The sequence below is a fragment of the Zootoca vivipara genome, chromosome 8 (assembly GCF_965207765.1).
Source record: "Zootoca vivipara chromosome 8, rZooViv2.hap1.1, whole genome shotgun sequence".
NCBI lineage: Eukaryota > Metazoa > Chordata > Lepidosauria > Squamata > Lacertidae > Zootoca > Zootoca vivipara.
Genome location: NC_142591.1, coordinates 3,512,496 through 3,533,157, shown reverse-complemented (window position 1 = coordinate 3,533,157; position 20,662 = coordinate 3,512,496). Strand labels below are relative to the sequence as shown.

Genomic DNA, 20,662 nt, shown 5'->3' with positions numbered 1-20,662 from the left:
AATAAAAAATTCTTTAGATGATTTGGCATAACATTCGGTCTGATTGATATATATATGTGTATAATTTGAAATATTGAATGTGATATAATTGGTTTTAATTGGAAAATTAATAAAAATATTTTAAAAAAAAAAATAGAATAGATGTGCCTTTGGACTGATCCAACAGACAGGCTCTTTTTATGTTCTTATAATAGCAATAAAGCAGCAGGTTCTGCCACTGTTGATTTTCCATGGGTACTGGGGCCAGAAACAAGAAGGAGCAGGGGAGATTCCCCCACCCCGAAAAGAGCAAAAAAAATCCACAATCAAATTTCCGTCAGCCCTGGAGCTGGTATACTGATTTTATCTCCCTTTAGTGTGAATGGGAGGGCTAGGTGTTTAAAAATGGAGTGGAAACCATGTTCCCCACCCCATCCTTCCACCCAGCAGAGCTTAGAAAGTGGTGGCTCCTTCACCCCAGAATCCTATCATCACCAGGACTAGTTTGCTTGTGATGCTGATATAGGGCTGGCATATCAGACTGTATGATGCCCAGCTTTGCCATGAAATGCCTCCATCCTTGCTATCACCCCAGCCCTCTTAGTCTAGCAATCAAGGACAGGTGTGTGGGGGGGGGGTTTCTGAAAAAATATTGTTACTGTTTATAGGTGATGTCCCACATGTTGTTGTTTTTATTAAAATACAATTATCCTGTTTCCCCATCACTTTTTCAGAATATCTGACCACACACATATTTATTTTGGTTACATCAAAGAAATAAAAGAAAGAGAGCATCATTTCTCTCCCAAGCTGTGTAGCATGTTCCTTTTCAGGATAGGATGAAAACTGATGTCAATTTTTACTTGACAAGCAGATGTTTACAATTTGAATGATGCAGAGATTTCAATTCATGCCGTATTCCTATAGGGTTCCAAAATGCACCCCAAATGAAAAAGGGGTTTACAACACAGAGACAAACTAAATGTGACTGTATGGTAGGCCCTGATCTAGTTCTCGGTCTGCAATGCCTAATGAAATTGGCCTTACATTATGACATCAAATGATTTCCCACTCCAGATGATTGGCTGGCAGGGAAGCATAGAGCATAGTGATGTCATAACATGAAGTAGTCACATATCGACCTCTACCAAAAAACATTTTTTTTATTCCTTGCAGTGAGGGGGTTGCGAGGAGAGGCCTTCAACTGTTCTATCATGATACAGTGGTACCTCTACTTACGAATTTAATGCGTTCCGAATGCAAATTTGTAAGTCGAATCCCATAGGAATGCATTGGGAGAAAAAAAATCGTAAGTAGAAAAAATCCTATCTAAACCGCATCGAAGATGGGGGACGGAGCTCCATTCGTAAGTAGAGGTACCACTGTGCTTGTATTTGTGAATCCACCCATCAGTGCAATATTCCTACAAGCATGTAACACCTGTAGTGCTACTGTGCTAACATAACACAAAACATTGTGATGCAAAGAACCTGAAAGCGGCGAGAGGAAAAAAGAGTTTCATTTGGCTGAGAAAGATATTAACTTTCCACCCACATAATCAAGAATCGCATTTTTCCAGGGAGAAATAAGGTGAAGACAGACCTAAAGGGGAAGAGCGCCAGAAGCACCCAGCCATCTGAGCCACTTTCCAGGAGTTAAGTCCCCCCCCCCAAAAAAAAACCCTCCGAAGTTGAAGCAGAGGCGGGGAGAGAGAAAGCCTTCAGCATTATATTCTAGCTGAGCAACAGAGCATGAGTAACTAATGGAGGCTTTTCGTGGTCTGGTGAGTTTAAGCTATGAGCTGAAAGTTTTAACTATTGATGAACTTAGGGTGTGTACATACGTACATCAAAAGAAAACTCAGTCACGTTTTTTCCACTCGCGGGATAAGGCTGGTTTACTCCCACCACCGCTATCTTTTAGAGAGATCGATATCTGACACGAATTCCAACATCGATTGGTGACCAATTCCTCACCCTTCCTCCTCGGTGCTGCAGATAGCCTATTTGGTGGTGTTTTTTAAAACACTGATACAGCAAAAAAACTATTTTTTAAAAAAATCCCAATCCACTGGGTAAAAACTGTAACACTGTCCAAAGTTGGGGGTGCATTTGTGACATCGCAGCCCCCATCCGATTAGCACAGTGTGCGGCCAATGGCTGGAGGGGGGAGGCGAACCAGTTTCCCCTGAACTCAGTCCTGAATAGAAATAGGAACAACTCGCCTGAAGGTAGGAGAGCTTGGGGGCGGGGGTGCATTTCCAGAACAGATTGTGGTCTTTGCATGTGTGTGTATGCAGGCAATCCTGGAACTGCTTCTGATTCAAAGGTTTGTCAAAGCAAGCCGTCCATTAGCAAAGGAAAAGGAGGGGAAGCAGGCAGACCAGACCAGGTCACTACAACTGCCAAGGAACAAAGGAGATCAACTGACCACAGCAGCCTCCGAAGGAGGTGGTGGTTGGCGTGCCCCCTGGGGATTGGGAGTTAGGAGGAGGCTGGCTCCAGCTTACTCGGTATAAGCCTGGATGTGGCGATTAAGGCATGTGATGACTGCTGACAGGAAATTCAGATTCTTCTCAGCACGGAAGGCATTTGAATAGCAGTCGTAGGAGAAAGCTGGAGAGGATCCATTCTAGAGGCCAAAAAAGCAAAAAGACAGGGCAATCTTTAAGTCCAAAGTGTGGCTTGTCAAGGAGGAGACCACAGGTCCTCCTGAATAAAGGCAATTAAGATGCAAATTACTTTTGGTTCTCAAGCGCCAGAGTTTGCACTGCAGCAAAGTTATATCCAGGATCATTTATCTTGGTACAAAGTTTTGGGTTTTCGTTTTTTAAAAAAAGGCTTATGGGAAAACTTGATTAATCTGCACCAAAATTATGCAAATCTTCTAACTTTGCAAGAGCTTGCGTAACAGGCACGCTGAGCTGAAATCTACTATAGTTTGTATATTTTTTCACGAATTGATGCAAAAGGATTTGAACATTTTTTTAAAAAAGCCCTGCTTGATCAGCACTAAGACTGGGGGCGGGGAGGGAGTGTATGCTTCTGCTGCCCAGGGTGGGCGCCCAGGACACATCCCTAAGGGGAGCAGAGGGAGCCCAGCAGAGAGGGGCAACAGTGCTGTTGCCCCCAGGTCAGACCTGACCCAGGAGCAGAGCTGCAGTGGAGTTATGGTCGGACGCAAGGAAGCAGCCTTGGCAGCTCCCTCATGCATGCAGCCCAGTGGAGAATAGGGGTGGCAGCTTTCTGCCGCCGACTCTCCCCGGGTCAGACCTGGGAGTGAGGAAGCCACTGATGGCCTTATCCTTCATGAATTGGTCTCATCCCCTTGGAAAGCCACCCAACTGGTGGCCATCACTGCATCTTGCACTAGCAACTTCCACGGTTTAAATGCCTCCCTTTTCACGGTCTGGAATCTTCCAACATTAAACTTCATTGGATGAGATGAGCCTGGATTCTGGCATTGTGAAAAGAGAAAAGGCTCGCTTTACTTACTTTCTCCCCAACATGCATAATTTTATACATATCTCTGTCATGTCTCCTCATATTCAAAAAGCCGCAAACATTGTCACCACCCTCTCTCATAGGGGAGTTGCTCCAGCCCCCTCAATCATTTCGCTTGCTCCTTTTCTGCCCACTTTCCAGCTCTGCAATACCTTTTTTTGTTAGGCGAAGCCACTAGACCTGTGCAGAGTGTTCCATGTTGCACCACAGGTGTGCATGGAGGCCTGATGATATTGGCAGCTTTATTTTTGGTCCCCTTCCTAATGACGCATTGCATGGAATTCCACCACACACACCCCAATTATTATTTTTTGGATTGGCACACTATTTCACACTGTGCTTACGTTTTCATGGAGCAATTCACTATGATGCCAAGGTCCATTTGCTGGTCAGGCAACAGCAAGAAAGAGGTGAGCATGGGCAAAGGACAAACACTGGAGCTGTTTGCAGATAATGGCAGAGACCCAGAGGAATCAACAGCACAAGAGACGTGGGATTCACCACTTTCCCTACAAGGACTCCTACCACTGAACCACAAACTTTCTTTTTTTAATACTCTCAAGTTTCAAAAGCAGTTGGACAGTTCAGCACTGAGAGATTTTCCTGCAAAACTAAATAGAAAACGGAGCGGCTGTGTGTGGATTCCAGGACAGTTAGCATTTTTCAAACACGGTTCTGTAACAATGTGGAATAGAAAGGCGGGCTACAGAAACTGGAACAGAAGGGAACTCACTGCTGATGGGCAAATGCAGGATTTGCCACCCTCCCTGTGATCTCAAAGCACAAAGTGAGGACAAGGAGGGGGCATCTGCAAGGGGGCTTAATCCTCCCCCTGCTGCTTTTCCTGTCTGGCAAAATCTGATCTCCGGACCAGGCTGGAGAGAAAGACCAACCCGGAAGGAGCAGCTCAGTGGGATAAAGGCTAAACAGCCCTTTCCTTTTCCTGCCTGCGCTTCTGCGCTGCAAAAGCCCCCTTCACTTTTAATGCTAACCGTAGAAGCAAGCGTAGAATTCCCAATCCCAGGTTTGATGCCAAACCACTAGTTCTGTCCTGTGATGACCAGCAAGGGTCCAAAACTTCTGACAGCCAAGCAAAAAATTCTGGCCAAGAGGACCCTGTCCCTGCCTGGCTGCTCAGCTTCTGATGCACTTTTGCATGTTCAGTACTGGAAAGGGTGCCAATGAGTTTGCTGGGCGGCCAAGGGACCCAGAGTACTTGGGCAATGCAAAAACCAAACCACCCCCCATCTTCTTCCAACTCCCAACCGTGGAGCTGAGGAAGGCGGCTGGAGCTTGTCATATTTGCCAGAAGGAGAAAGCACACTGTGCATGGCGAGATGAGCGTAAAGGCCAGATTGCATGTACAATTTCACACAGAGAAAGGAAATGAAGATTTGCCATCAGTGGCCGGCCTTCCACCCTTGCAAGGTAGCTCACCGACATACGAGTACAGAGGTCATGGGTTGACAATGTACCCCAGAATAACCTGTGGTGCCACAGAGAACTCTGGCATGTAGTCGGCTCCTGCTTGGTTGTCACTCAGCCACATCAGAACCAATCCATGAGTCATGTGATGACCTTTGGTTTTAAGCTACCATAGAATCATAGAATCAGAGTTGGAAGAGACCACAAGGGCCATCCAGTCCAACCCCCTGCCAAGCAGGAAACACCATCAAAGCATTCCTGACAGATGGCTGTCGAGCCTCTGCTTAAAGACCTCCAAAGAAGGAGACTCCACCACACTCCTTGGTAGCAAATTCCACTGCCGAACAGCTCTTACTGTCAGGAAGTTCTTCCTAATGTTTAGGTGGAATCTTCTTTCTTGTAGCTTGAATCCATTGCCCCGTGTCCACTTCTCCGGAGCAGCAGAAAACAATCTTTCTCCCTCCTCCATATGACATCCTTTTATATATTTGAACATGGCTATCATATCAGCCCTTAACCTTCTCTTCTCCAAGCTAAACATACCCAGCTCCCTAAGCCGTTCCTCATAAGCAAATACAGTCATACCTCAGGTTGCGTTTTCGGGTTACAGACACGCCGAACCCGGAAGTACCAGAACGGGTTACTTCCGGGTTTTGGCACTGCAGTGTGCCTCCCACACAGATCAGGTTCACAACCCGAGGTTCCACTGTAATGAATTGTGACTCTCACACCACTTCCAGTCTGGCTGCTGCCCATTGCAAACTGAAAAGTGGTTCCAAGTGTGCACCCATGAATTCTCCTTCATGTGACTGAATAATCTGGGGCACCCTTTCGGTTCATGTCAGGTGCTGGCTATTCAGCAGCAGCACGCAAGACAGGCCTTTCGCATTGCTTCTGGCCTACATAGCATCCTGTGAAATATGACTGTACACCTAAAAAACATTTCCCCAGAGATTCCTGTAACATCACCAATTTTTCTTTGGCCTCCTGCTAAGGCTCTGAAACAATTTTACAAGCAATATGCATGAAGACCAAATAAAGCCGTCCATGTATGCTGAACGTATTGACAGAAAAGCAACATCCCTTCTTTTTTGAGGTTCTGTGGATTTCAAGTCTCATCATTCTTTTTTTACAATCCCTGTTACACACTGAAAGCTTCTGCTACCTAGGATTGACTCCCAAAATTGTTCCCAACTCTATTATTTTACGAAGCTTATCTGAAATTTTGCAAATGTCTATGTTCACATGTGAAAGCTGAGAATGCCAAAAAAAATTCTCAAAAATAATCTTTCTCCCACTTTTTAAACATATACAGAACAGCAAGAGCTTGCCTAAATATATAAGGTTGCAGACATTCACAGGACATTCCTATGACACCGAATTTCAGAATTTGTAGAGCAAATTTATTGTGCAAATTTCACTTCAAAATAATCCCCAAACTAATAATTTCCTATAGTACCAGAAATAGTATGTGCATGTGGTACTATAAGCACAGCAAGCTAAACTGCTTTTTCCAGCATCCTCTCCTGCAAACAACATCAATTCTAATGATTAAGTCTAATATTTCCCCCCTAACATGGCAGCTTTCAAGAGAGCTGGCCATCATTGCCACCTCAGAAATACTGCACATGCTTTCAGCTATGCTGTAATAACTCTTTGGTCAGAGTTAGTGATGAAGTAAATGCATGAGGGGCATTAAGGAAACACAAACATCCCCCCCTCCATTGCTGTCTGCAGCAGGGGGTCTCCTATACACATGGAGGCTCCCCACATGGTTAAAAACCCTAAAGTGCAACCGAATCAATTTCAGGCTACTGAACGGTTTGAGAGACAAAAGGAGCCAAATGAAACTGACAACGTAACTTGTCAATGTAAAATCTCTTTTTTTACAATGCCACAACACTGCAACATACCATGGACCACATCCAAGAGTGCCTTTTGCAGACAGGCATCTGCTAAATGCCTTTTTGTTGGCTCAACTGGGTGAGGAGCAGAGCTCAGTTCCAGGTGTGGAGTTGATGATGCCTCTGGAGCTCTACCTGCCAGGTACATGGGGGTTTTACTCCCAAGCCCTGGAGGGCATCTCCTCTTTATCAACCATAGCAACAGTGATGGTTAGGAAAGATGCTGGTGATATAAGTTATATCACTGGAGAGTGGGCTGAGCTCAGTGGTGACTGACCTGTAACTGAGAAGACAATCTCTCCACCCATTCACAAGTGTGTTCCGATATACAGTGCCACACACATACACACCCTCACACCTCAGGCACATCACAACCACACTGACCACAGTAGCCCCAGAAGGCAAACCACACACATAGTATCGCACCTGCCCAAGCCCACCTTGTCAAAACATCACAAAAATTGACATCCTATATCCTTTTAAATGTGTTTATGGGAGGAGGGTTATTAAGTTTGTTTTGTTCTTGTTTGTATTATGTACTTTGTGTTTTTATATTGCATTTTTATGCTGTAAATGGTAAACCTCCTGGAGATCTTCAGATGAAGGGCAGTATACCATTTTAACAAATAATTAAATAAAATGCATTAATTAGACATCAATATCACATGGCGCACCCTTTAAGAAGTACTGCAAAAAACCCATCCATATGAACCACCAGCCTTAACTTTGCCAAAGCCAAAATTCCATGCCTATCATGCTGTCTAAATAAAACTGACTCCTATTAACATCCCTAGAGATACTCTGATGTCGTCTGCATTTCCTAACAATCTACTTCAATTTCCCCAATGAAATAGGACTAAATGGCTAAACCTACAAGTAACATTTTCCGTATCTCAAACTCTCAAAGTTTCTGTGGACTTTTTAAATATAGCATATTTTGCAAAAGCAATCTAGTATCCTAAACTTTACACACGGAGATATTACAAGCTACAATCCAAATCTCTCTACATCAACTTTCAGATATTCCACAAACTCGCCCCATTTTCAAACAAGGGAGCTCTGAAAATCCTTTCAAAATGAAAAGGCATCAGTTCCTCTTGTCTATTAAATCACAAAAGTAATATAGGGCATCATCCATACTGTGGCTTGGAAGAACCACAAACCAGCACTTTGTGTCAGTATCTTTAAGTGCCCCACTAAGGCTGCAATCCTAAATAAAGTAGGGAGCAAGACCAGGTGAACACAATGGGACTTACTTCTCAGCAAACAAGGTGAAAAAGATTATCCTAGAGAAGACAAAGCCTTTGGCCACTGAATGGCCTCAGAGATAAAATCCTGATATTTAAAGATTTACAGGATTTTCTATAATATTTGGAGCCCAAAGATCTTCATACTGAAGACTCTAGGGACTGCACTAAATTTTGATTTTCATTAGGGACTAAAGTTTGCTGTTAACGAGTATTTTTAGGACCTGAACCACAATAAATACATTACAAAGACCACCCCCTCAGGTGAACTAGAACAATCCAGAACAGATTACTGTACCACAAACCTGAAAAATCTGCATAAGCCTTGGGTCCTTCGGAATACAGAAAGAAGCTTTTCCAGGATGCACAACGTAAAACTTATTCTGATTCAGGACGGGTGACAAAAAGAAAAAAGGCATCCACGCTTTTGGTATTTCCACCACTGTTCCCCTGCCATAGCCAAAACAACCATATCTGTTGACCAAGGCTGAAAGCAGATTCTTGGAAGCAAACATCTCCCGATGCTTCCTCAGCCTGCTAATTTCACAAGTCTGCTTGCCAAGCTGCTGCTTCTGCAGCTGGACCAGTCCTGGGGCTTCAGTCATTGTCAGGCTGCAGCAGTTTCTTGCTAGCCAAATTCTGGAATGAGCATATGCAGGCCCAACTGCACCTGGATCAACAAAGCTTATCGTGCAGAGTGCCAAGCTAGCTTAGCGACTGCTCTAGCGCCACAGCCTCAGAACTAATTCCACATTTCACAACGCTGCATCCCTCCTCCTGTCACAATTGCTCGTCGTTTTGTCTCGTCCAGGTTTATCTCCCATTTTCCTTCGCTGCTCCTCTTCACGACTTCCTGCCCAGCTGTGCTCGCTCTCCTCCTCTCTGGACAGTGAGCTGATCTCTTTTTCAAAAAATAATGGCAATAATATTGTAGGCTATGCAGACAAGACAGCTGTGCACCCATATACACAGACACCAATAACTGCTGGAGTGTGCAAAAAAACACGGGAAGCTAGGGAAGCCCAAGGTCAGAAACACAGCTGGTGCCATGCAAAGCTCAGGGGGTGGGGATGAACAAAGAATTACATTTCAGCTGCTAGGCTAGGCATCAGTATGCAATCAGATGCATTTTTCTGGGGGGGAAATCTAAAACATTGTCACAGGAAAGAAGGCCCAGTTCAATGAGGGACATTCACAATGCTTGTTGCAGACATTGTGAAGAGGGCTAACATGGGAAAGTTTATCATATATGATGACGTCTACCTTAGCAGCGAAATGACAGAATGATCTCGATACGAATCCAAGGCAGACCTTTTAACATCACAGTAATCCAAGTTTATGCACCAACTACCGGTGCTGAAGAAAGTGAAATTGACCAATTCTATGAAGACCTACAACACCTTCTAGAAATGACACCAAAGAAGGATGTTCTTCTCATTACAGGGGATTGGAATGCTAAAGTAGGGAATCAAGAGATAAAAGGAACAACTGGCAAGTTTGGCCTTGGAGTTCAAAATGAAGCAGGGCAAAGGCTAATAGAGTTCTGTCAAGAGAACAAGCTGGTCATCACAAACACTCTCTTCCAACAACACAAGAGACGACTCTACACATGGATATCACCAAATGGGCAGCATCGAAATCAGATTGATTATATTCTCTGCAGCCAAAGATGGAGAAGCTCTATACAGTCAGCAAAAACAAGACCTGGAGCTGACTGTAACTCAGATCATCAGCTTCTTATAGCAAAATTCCAGCTTAAACTGAAGAAAGTAGGAAAAACCACTGGGCCAGTAAGATACAATCTGAATCAAATCCCTTATGAATACACAGTGGAAGTGAGGAACAGGTTTAAGGATTTAGATTTGGTGGACAGAGTGCCTGAAGAACTATGGATGGAGGCTCGTAACATTATACAGGAGGCAGCAACGAAAACCATCCCAAGGAAAAGGAAATGCAAGAAAGCAAAATGGCTGTCCAACGAGGCCTTACAAATAGCGGAGGAGAGGAGGCAAGCAAAATGCAAGGGAGATAGGGAAAGATACAGGAAACTGAATGCAGATTTCCAAAAAACAGCAAGGAGAGACAAGAGGGTCTTCTTAAATGAGCAATGCAAAGAAATAGAGGAAAACAATAGAATGGGGAAAACCAGAGATCTGTTCAAGAAAATTGGAGATATGAAAGGAACATTTCGTACAAAGATTACCATAATCAAGGACAAAAGTGGTAAGGACCTAACAGAAGCAGAAGACATCAAGAAGAGGTGGCAAGAATACACAGAGGAATTATACCAGAAAGATATGGAGGTCTCGTACACCCCAGGTAGTGTGGTTGCTGACCTTGAGCCAGACATCTTGGAGAGTGAAGTCAAATGGGCCTTAGAAAGCACTGCTAATAACAAGGCCAGTGGAAGTGATGATATTCCAGCTGAACTATTTAAAATTTTAAAAGATGATGCTGTTAAGGTGCTACACCCAATATGCCAGCAAGTTTGGAAAACTCAGCAATGGCCAGAGGATTGGAGAAGATCAGTCTACATCCCAATTCCAAAGAAGGGCAGTGCCAAAGAATGCTCCAACTACCGCACAATTGCCCTCATTTCACACGCTAGCAAGGTTATGCTTAAAATTCTACAAGGCAGGCTTAGGCAGTATGTGGACCGAGAACTCCCAGAAGTGCAAGCTGGATTTCGAAAGGGCAGAGGAACCAGAGACCAAATAGCAAACATGCGCTGGATTATGGAGAAAGCTAGAGAGTTCCAGAAAAACGTCTACTTCTGCTTCATTGACTATGCAAAAGCCTTTGACTGTGTCGACCACAGCAAACTATGGCAAGTTCTTAAAGAAATGGGAGTGCCTGATCACCTCATCTGTCTCCTGAGAAATCTCTATGTGGGACAAGAAGCTACAGTTAGAACTGGATATGGAACAACGGATTGGTTCAAAATTGGGAAAGGAGTACGACAAGGTTGTATATTGTCTCCCTGCTTATTTAACTTATATGCAGAATTCATCATGCGAAAGGCTGGACTAGATGAATCCCAAGCAGGAATTAAGATTGCCGGAAGAAATATCAACAACCTCAGATATGCAGATGACACAACCTTGATGGCAGAAAGTGAGGAGGAATTAAAGAACCTTTTAATGAGGGTGAAAGAGGAGAGCGCAAAATATGGTCTGAAGCTCAACATCAAAAAAACCAAGATCATGGCCACTGGTCCCATCACCTCCTGGCAAATAGAAGGGGAAGAAATGGAGGCAGTGAGAGATTTTACTTTCTTGGGCTCCTTGATCACTGCAGATGGTGACAGCAGTCACGAAATTAAAAGACGCCTGCTTCTTGGGAGAAAAGCAATGACAAACCTAGACAGCATCTTAAAAAGCAGAGACATCACCTTGCCGACAAAGGTCCGTATAGTTAAAGCTATGGTTTTCCCAGTAGTGATGTATGGAAGTGAGAGCTGGACCATAAAGAAGGCTGATCGCCGAAGAATTGATGCTTTTGAATTATGGTGCTGGAGGAGACTCTTGAGAGTCCCATGGACTGCTAGAAGATCAAACCTATCCATTCTTAAGGAAATCAGCCCTGAGTGCTCCCTGGAAGGACAGATCGTGAAGCTGAGGCTCCAATACTTTGGCCACCTCATGAGAAGAGAAGAATCCTTGGAAAAGACCCTGATGTTGGGAAAGATTGAGGGCACTAGGAGAAGGGGACGACAGAGGACAAGATGGTTGGACAGTGTTCTCGAAGCTACGAACATGAGTTTGACCAAACTACGGGAGGCAGTGGAAGACAGGAGTGCCTGGCGTGCTCTGGTCCATGGGGTCACGAAGAGTCGGACACGACTAAACGACTAAACAACAACAACAACCTTAGCAGCGCATGTTAGCATGAAGGGAGGGGGCCATAGTTCAATGGTAAAGAGCATGCTATGCATGGAGAACCCACAACATGGCCAGTGAAGAGGAGAGCAGGCCTGGGGAAAAACTTTTGCCCAAGGCCTTAGGAATCACTTCCAGTTAGATGAGAAGTGGGACCCAGGTGGTGCTGTGGGCTAAACCACTGAGCCTAGGGCTTGCTGATCAGAAGGTCGGCGGTTCGAATCCCTGCGACGGGGTGAGCTCCCGTTGCTCGGTCCCAGCTCCTGCCCACCTAGCAGTTCGAAAGCACATCAAAGTGCAAGTAGATAAATAGGTACCGCTACAGCGGGAAGGTAAACGGCGTTTCCATGTGCTGCTCTGGTTTACCAGAAGCGGCTTTGTCATGCTGGCCACATGACCTGGAAGTTGTGCGCTGGCTCCCTCGGCCAATAATGCGAGATGAGCGTGCAACCCCAGAGTCGGTCACGACTGGACCTAATGGTCAGGGGTCCCTTTACCTTTACCTTAGATGAGAAGCACTGGATTAGACAGACAAACGGTTTGACCCAGTACTGTACATAACTTCCTATGTTCATAAACAACTGGTACATATAAACGCAGTTCAGCCATTGTGTTAAACCATGGTTTATCATGATGGGAATGAGCCAGTGATCCTCATACTTGTGTGCCTCCGCCGCCGCCGCCGCCTCCTCCTCCTCCTCTGGTGTAGCTGTGAGGAGGGGAGCAGGGACTTAGCTTCCATTTTAATGGCAAACACACCTTGTCATTTCATCTGTACCTAGACAAACCATGGTTAACCTTAACCATGGTTTGTTTGTTTGAAACAAGCAAACTTCAAACCATTCGTTATGGAAGCTCATTTGTTTCAATGACTCATAATTGAAGTTTAACCACAATTCAGGGTTCTGAAGTAAAGGAGACTGCACATAATAATCAAAAAAAGCAAACACTTCCAGTCTTCTCCTAATGACTGCACTGGAGGGGGGGAAGGGGGGTGCCCACATAAGCCAGACAGAGGTTCGCTGTGGCTCATTCCCATCATGATAGTTTATCTTAATGTCCAAACCAGCTCACTGACAATCCACCCAAGCAGCAGTAATCTCCAAGTACCAGGGCAGGGGTGTCTTCTTTTTAAATTCATTGGTGGAAGGGGAACACATACATAAAATATTCCGTATAGTGGAGGTCTTTTTACTATCAGTACTATTTGCAAACATAAAATGTGTATTTTGGCTCAATGCAAACAAAACGTCGCCATCTGACCTATCCTCGTTTGGAGACTTCAATTCTGTAATGTGTGCTTTACAGCATTTACAGCACATCAACAACACTCCCAGACAAGTTCATTCATTCAAAGAGTGGTTTTCATTCACATAACTAGAAGCTACATTTAAATCATTCTTCCCATTTACTACATTGATTTCATTCATCCAGTACTTTGAACTGTCATTTTCTCATAACGTACAGTGCTAACTTTAATGTACAGAAGAAGCAGATTGCCTAGAACCTGAAATATATGGAGAGTAAGTAGAGTTCAGCAGTAGTTTTCCCTGACAAAAGGATAATAGTCAGGTTTCCCGCAGAATAATAGACCACTGGGTTAAGCTATCAATCTTCCTAGAATAGAGGTGAGAAAACCTTTTGGCTCCACAGGCCAGATCCTTATCTGGTACCACCAACTCTGAGCCAACTCTGAGTGTAGGACAGGTAAGGTAAAGGTAAAGGGACCCCTGACCATTAGGTCCAGTCGTGACCGACTCTGGGGTTGCGCGCTCATCTCGCATTATTGGCCGAGGGAGCCGGCGTATAGTTTCCAGATCATGTGGCCAGCATGACAAAGCCACTTCTGGCGAACCAGAGCAGCACACGGAAACGCCGTTTACCTTCCCGCTATAGCGGTTCCTATTTATCTACTTGCATTTTGATGTGCTTTCAAACTGCTAGGTTGGCAGGAGCTGGGACCGAGCAACGGGAGCTCACCCCGCCACAGGGATTCGAACCGCTGACCTTCTGATCAGCAAGCCCTAGGCTCTGTGGTTTAACCCACAGAGCCACCTGTCAATCACACATCATCATGACACCACAGGATTGACAGGTGGGTTCCCACACAACAGCCAGCTATCGGGCACTTGGAAAACCCTGAGCAAAATGGCAGGCTGTGGCTCTCCCACGCATTCAGCTGGTGGGAAGTAGGGCCAAAACCTCCTTTCCGTAGCCCAGTGCACAAGAAGAAACACACTTTAAGGCTCAGGACTGTGCACTGACAGCCACGTCTCTGCCTACCCCACACTGAATATCACTTATGGCAGGAACGTCCAACAGGTAGATCGTGATCTACCGGTAGATCACTGGACGTCTGTGGTAGATCCCTGGTAGATCACTGGCTCCCCTCAAAGAAGCTCAACAACTTTGGCTCCCCTAAAAAATGCTCAACATTTTAGCCATTCACCCCCCCAAAAGCAGGGCTTTCCTCCCGCCTCAGAAAAGCTCAACAACTCTGACCTGAACCCCTAAAAATGGGTCTTCCTCCTTCCTAAAAAAACTCAACAACTTTGACCTGAACCCCCCAAGAGGGGGTAGATCACTGCCATTTTTTAACTCTGTGAGTAGATTGCAGTCTCTTCGGAGTTGGCCACCCCTGACTTATGACATCAAGTATGGGGTAAGTGGGCATCGTTCCCTTGAAATTGTCATGAGATCTTATTTAATCCTAGAGAAATTCGATGTCCCATGAGATCAGATTTTGTTCACGTTTCTTAATTTTCATGGAACACCAGCAGTCTTTTTTTTATTATTGATTATTCTTGTTTAATAAATATCCCTTTAAAAAGTACTTGTAGTGAAGGGTAAGAGGCTACATGTGGCCCATATTTATATTTTTATGCAGCGAATTATTTCCTCTAACAGCAGTGTTCTCACATTAAGACTGGGAAAAGCAAGGTTCCTGGGAGATTGCTTTCTGTGGTCCTGATGAAGGTTGTTCGCCATTCAAAAAACAGGTGCAGATGATTTCTTGTGATTCCCTTTCATGTTTGGTAGGGTCTTGATATTTCAAAGCAAAAATTTAAAAAATCGTGTCTAGTGTTTGAAGACTTCTCGAAGCACAAAAGGAAAAAACAGCAGGAATTGCCCTTTCGGCTCTAATTTTCTTGGCTTCGGTGACTAAGACAGGCTTTACACAATTACTTTCAGCCATATTTTGCTCCCAAAACCATCCATGAGGCAGGTTTCTGGGAGCAAAAAGTATTCAAGCAGAAGCAAACTGAGGAAACAGCAGCTAACTGCTCTCCTTCCATATTTGTAGTTAACTGAGAGATGCATAACTTTGTAGTGGGGAAGGATATTTTGTGTGTGCACATGCAAGCAAGCATACCTTGGCATAAATATATGTTGAAGGGAAATACCATAACTTATTCACACATACAACTTTCATAACTAATATACTGTGTACACATTTTCTATTTTAAAAATAATATAAAGTTGACCCAAGTCATGAAAATTCTATCCATTTCTTACTTATGTTGCATATGGCAAAATCAAGTATCCTGAGCCACCCCCACCTGCACTTCCTAGGACTCGTGCAATTGGCAGCGCCCTGTGTTACCGCTTCATCACAGCATCCTGTTACCAGAGGTACCTCCCAAAAAGTGAAGTCATTGTTTCTGCTGGGACGTCATCATCACAACCACTGTAGGAAGGCAGGCCAGGTATGTGGACTGCCCCAAAACGGTAATGCAGTTACCAGGGCTATGGCACCTGTCTGCAAGCAAGTCCATCTGGATTTACTTTTTTGCTCCACCAAGTATCACGCTTGTCTATCAAAACCTCTGAAACGGCCAGAACACCGGTGTCCCTCAGATCTCTTACCTAAAATCTCTGACATTATCATTTCAGAACTACTAGATTCCATAGACTACAGCAGAAGACACCACAGCTCCCGAGAGCTGGCAAGCTTAGATCTCCGCAGGCCAGCCAGACAAATGATATCATGCTATCCTACTTTGTTTAAAAGGGCAGCCACTGAGTCGTGGCAATGTCACCTTGACTGAGACCAAGAAGCCTAGAGAATTCATCTCATGCCTGTTAAAGGCCAGGCTGCAGCAGCAGCAGCAGGTCATTTCAGACTTCCTCCTGATGCCACAAGACTGAGCAGGAACAACGCCTTAAAGAAATCTGATCATAATAGCCTTTACTTAGCAACAGGTGTCTAAGATTCACTTTGGTGGAGGAGAGCCCAGACCCTCCATCATAGAATCATAGAGTTGGAAGAGACCACAAGGGCCATCCAGTCCAACCCCCTGCCAAGCAGGAAACACCATCAAAGCATTCTTGACATATGTCTGTCAAGCCTCTGCTTAAAGACCTCCAAAGAAGGAGACTCCACCACACTTCTTGGCAGCAATTTCCACTGCCGAACAGCTCTTACTGTCAGGAAGTTCTTCCTAATGTTTAGGTGGAATCTTCTTTCTTGTAGTTTGAATCCATTGCTGACAATGGATCACTGACAGCTGGTTCCCAAACATTCTGAATCTTACAGTTCTTTGCTCCCACAACTAGGCTGAATCCCAGGAACTCCAACCATCACTTGCAAAAAGATATCAGGAGTGGTCTGAGCAAGCAGAGCCTTGAGCACATTGGACTTCTGATCACAATCTCTCTTTCTATACAATTTTGTTGGTAGTTATGGGCCATAGTAGGAGCCACACTTTAAAGAACTGATCACCTGAGCAAAGGGAAAATGTATTAAGAAGCCAAATAAACCAGAAAGAGTGGGAAAGTAATCTCCAAGGCCAGTCTTAAAGGGACTGTGACTGGATAAACTACTATGTCTGGCAAGGATTGAAGATGGCATATTGTCTGTCCCAAAAAATTCCATCGCACCAAGTGATAAAGAAACAAGAGTGAATGCAGATGAATATGGATTCCCAAAGGTTGAGATCACCTTAATATTGTTCCCTTTACTCTCCTAAGAGTGGATAAAGCCATTCGATTCTATGGGAGAATGTAAGATGCTGCACTGGGGGACGCTAGCGATGAGGTCAAAGCATGTCCTCTACTGCCGACACCAGAGGGCCTACTGGTTCTCATTGGTTGCTAAAAGTATCCGTGTGCACAGTCTGTAGAGATCTACTACTGCACTTTCCCCACTCACCAAGTTCCCACCCCAAAGCCAACCACCACATGCTGTAGTGGTGGCTAATGATTTTGAGGGCTTTGAAAAGAGGATTAGACAAATCCGGAGGCTAAGGCTATCAATGGCTCTCAGTCATTATGGTTGGAGGCAGTATGTCTCTGAGCACCGGCTGCTGGGAATTGCCAGGGGGGGGGGGAGACCATAGCTGCATTCAGGTTCTGCTCATGGCCTCCCATGGGCATCTTGTTGGCCACTGTGAGAAGAGGATGCTAGACTAGATGGGCCACAGGCCGGATCCCGCAGGGCTCTGTCCGTGTTATGAAGGGGCACTTTGCTCGTGTACAGTATTTGTCCTACTCAAATCATGACTGCCTACTATTACTTCCTGCCTTCTAAATAGCAGTGTGGTTACGTTTAAGATGCTCAGTGGTTCTGGATTGCCAATGCAGTGTCCATCCATAGGAGGATGTAGTATACATTGGGCACATATTTGGCATTTGCCATCCATCACAATAATAAGCAGTGGAACACAAAACAACCAAATCCCATTTCATGAAACCACAGGTAAAATGGGTTTAAGACCCCCTCCCCCCATCAAGAAGGCCCTGACTTGGGAGGTGAACAGGGGGTCAGTTTAGGGGTTGCAAAAGTGCTCTCCATATCCCCAACTTCACTCACTTCAGACTCTTTGCGCTGGTTGAGGGGAAGCGCCAAGTTGCCCTTGGGCCTGCAGTGACACAGATTTCTGTGTCTCCTGTGTGTCTCATGCCATCTTGGAAGCAGTCTCCAGAGAAGGCAGCTTCAGAGGACTGGGGGGGAGGGGTGTCAGATGAGGCTCCCAGGCAGGGGGTGCCCCTCCCATCAGGCACTGGGAAAGGGCTGACCCTGGAGGAGGAGGAGGAGAAAGCCACTTTGCCAGAAAGGCATGGCTTGCCCCATAGGGCTCCCTCGCAGGCACCAGTACACACAAACACACACACACACACAACTCTGTGGAATGGCATACTACCAGAAAGTCTGGAAACCGACGGCTAACTACCAAACTGGAAAGGGGGGAAGTGCCGCCGCCACATGGGCGAAAGGCAACAGGCAAGCAGTAGAACCGACGCAAGCGGTTCTGCTAGTTTGCAAAATAGTCTCAAAGTGCAGGGAAGCGCTGGGGGTCGCGAGCTCCTCTGGTTTGCAGCCCCCTAAGCAGTCCAGACCCATGGGGTAAAGCTGAAATGCATCCCTTTCCCATTAAAAAAAACAACTAGAAAAGGAAGGGGGTTTCCTTTCCTTTCCCCCGGCCTCCACGTTCTTCGGTTAAGATCAGTGGCGGGGACAGCAATCCCGGCATCTCCCCCCCCTACCCGTCCCGACGGACAGTCCCGGTTCGGCGGCCCCTCGCGGGGAAAGGCAGCGCCGAGGCGGCTGACAGCCCCTGCAGTGGCGCTCCTGGCGGGCCGGGCGCCGCTCTAATCCGCCCCCCGCCCCGCCGAGCGAGAGCCGGCGCGACGTGGAGGGTCAGCCAGACCCAGCCGCCGCCTCCAACGCCTGGCTGGCTGCAGACACCGCGGCTGTAACCTGGGAAACGAAGCACCGATTAGGCGGCCCGGGGGGCGGGAGGGGGGGCTCCCGCTCTCCAGCGCAGTGACCGGAGAGGCGGGGAGGGAAGGCGAGCGTGCAATAAATCCTGCGCCCCAGAACCTGGCATCTGTCCACCTCAAGATAAGGATGCGGAGAGACGGGGAGGGGGGAGGAGATTGAAGCTTGCCAACAAAACTTTGCTCCGCAGCGCGCGCTCCCCGCACCCCCCGAAAGAGCACCCAGCACCCCGAAGAGCGGCCGAGGGGGCGCCACTTACGGGATACGAAAGAGCCCACATCCAGCGGCCTCGTCCGGAAAGACGCTCAGGTCTCTGCCCCGGATTGGTTTGGGCGTGGGGGGTGGGAGAGACCCGACTTCGCGGGGGGGGGAGCCCGCCTGCTTCGACGGCGGGGGGGGGACACACCTCCTGTGCCGCCGGCGCTGCTGAGAACCGCGCGCGGCCCCCACCCGAAATCCCCGTTCGCTTTTTGTCTGGAGCCACTGATCTGAGACCGGCGTGGCTGCTGCTGCAGGAGCCGCGGCGGCGGCGGCAACACCTCCCCGGAAGGCAGGCAGGGAGAGAGGGAGGGGACGGAGGGAGGCGACGGAGAAGGTGGACGGGGGCCAGAGGACCTGCGCCGCTCCGCCGGCAGCCCCCGCGGGAAAAGGCGATCATTTCCCCGCCGCAAACTTTTCCGCGGTACTTTCCTGCCTCCGCCCCGCATTCGCGGATGCAGCCAAACAGAGGAGGAGGGGGCCTTCCCCCCCCCGCCCTGGACTCTTGCACCTACCCTAAGCCGAGAGATCCGGAGCCAAAACAGGAGCAGCGGGAGCGAGGAAAAAGGAGGAAGCGGAGCAGCAGCAGCAGCAGCCGCTCCGGGCAGTCCGGGTGTGCGCGTTGCGCGCGCGCTGCCGCCCTCCGGATTACAGGTCCCGATCCGGAGCGCGCGCCGCCCCGGCGAGGTCTTCGGTCTTCTTAGCACCTGCCCCCGAGGTCGCCCGGCCCAGCTGCGTCCGACTCGCCGCCTCGCACCTCAGCCGGGGGGGCTGCCCAGCCCGATGCAGAGGGTGGCCGGCATGCAAGGGGAGAGCAGGTCGGGGCTGGCCAAGTCGGGATTGCGGGCAAGTTGGGAAAGGCTGGCGGCCGTGGGCGGAGGCAGCCCTCGCACGTTCGCCCGCTCGTTCTCGGCTGGAGCCCTCGCCAAGAGCCGCTTCTCGGCCAACCCACCTCCTCTACAGCCTCGCTCGGCGAGCACCGACGCGGGCGGACCACATTGCAAAGGGCGGCCGCTTGCTCTTGCTCTTGCTGCCGCTGCTGCCGCTATCGCCGCTTTCCGGGGCTGGAGGCAAAACCCGGACCGGAGTTCAGGCGCAGCGCCCTGGTAGCTGTCCGTTTTGCTGCTTGTCGTCGTCGTCCTCCGCTTTTCCTACAGGTCGCGCTCTTGCTGGCCTGGTCTCTGGGGCTTCCATGGTGGGCTTCCCTCTGCCTCCCCGAAGCCACAAACCGAGGTTAATTCCGCGGGAGTCGCTTGCCTCGGCCCATGGGTCTCCCCCACTGCCTCTGCTCAACGCGTACGAGCCGCTGTAGCAGCGCCGCCAGGTCCAGCCCAATCCTGCCCCCTTCTCACCAGTTCGCCTTTTGGCCGCGCGCACTCTTCGCCGGCTTCCTTTGTGGCTCCTCTCTCCACCCCTCCGGCGCTCGGAGGGCATTCCAACAATCATGTTGTCTATTGCAGTGGCTTCCCCTTTAAGCACATGCACACACATATGCACACACACAGAAATACGCGCGCGCGCGCACACACACACAAACACACACACAAACAAGCCAAAGTAGGATGCAAAACTTTGAAGCGATGCTAGTTGCAGGAGCGATCTGAGCCTGCGCCGCGCCTCCAAACATACCCGTTTCTTGATACTGTACTTAGATAAACGTGTAAACGCAGCCTGCGGCGGGCGTGCAACTTCTTGCTGAAAAACTGGACTTCGGCTACGAACAGGACAGGGCGCTGTCAACAACCCC

At 47.5% G+C, this 20,662-nt stretch overlaps 1 protein-coding gene across 5 annotated transcripts in view; it reads right to left on the bottom strand.

The window, feature by feature from the left end:
- CXXC5 (CXXC finger protein 5) overlaps positions 1-20,330 on the bottom strand; it is a 75,969-nt gene extending 55,639 nt beyond the window's left edge. The window contains exon 1 of one of the 5 annotated variants that reach the window (XM_035103422.3): positions 19,431-20,330. The gene's annotated coding sequence lies outside the window, so the exon portion shown is untranslated. Of the gene's footprint in view, positions 1-18,916; positions 19,190-19,430 lie in introns of those variants that run through there. The other 4 variants (XM_088674993.1, XM_060278141.2, XM_060278139.2 and 1 more) reach the window with 4 other exon arrangements.
- Between the last annotated feature and the right edge of the window lie 332 nt (positions 20,331-20,662).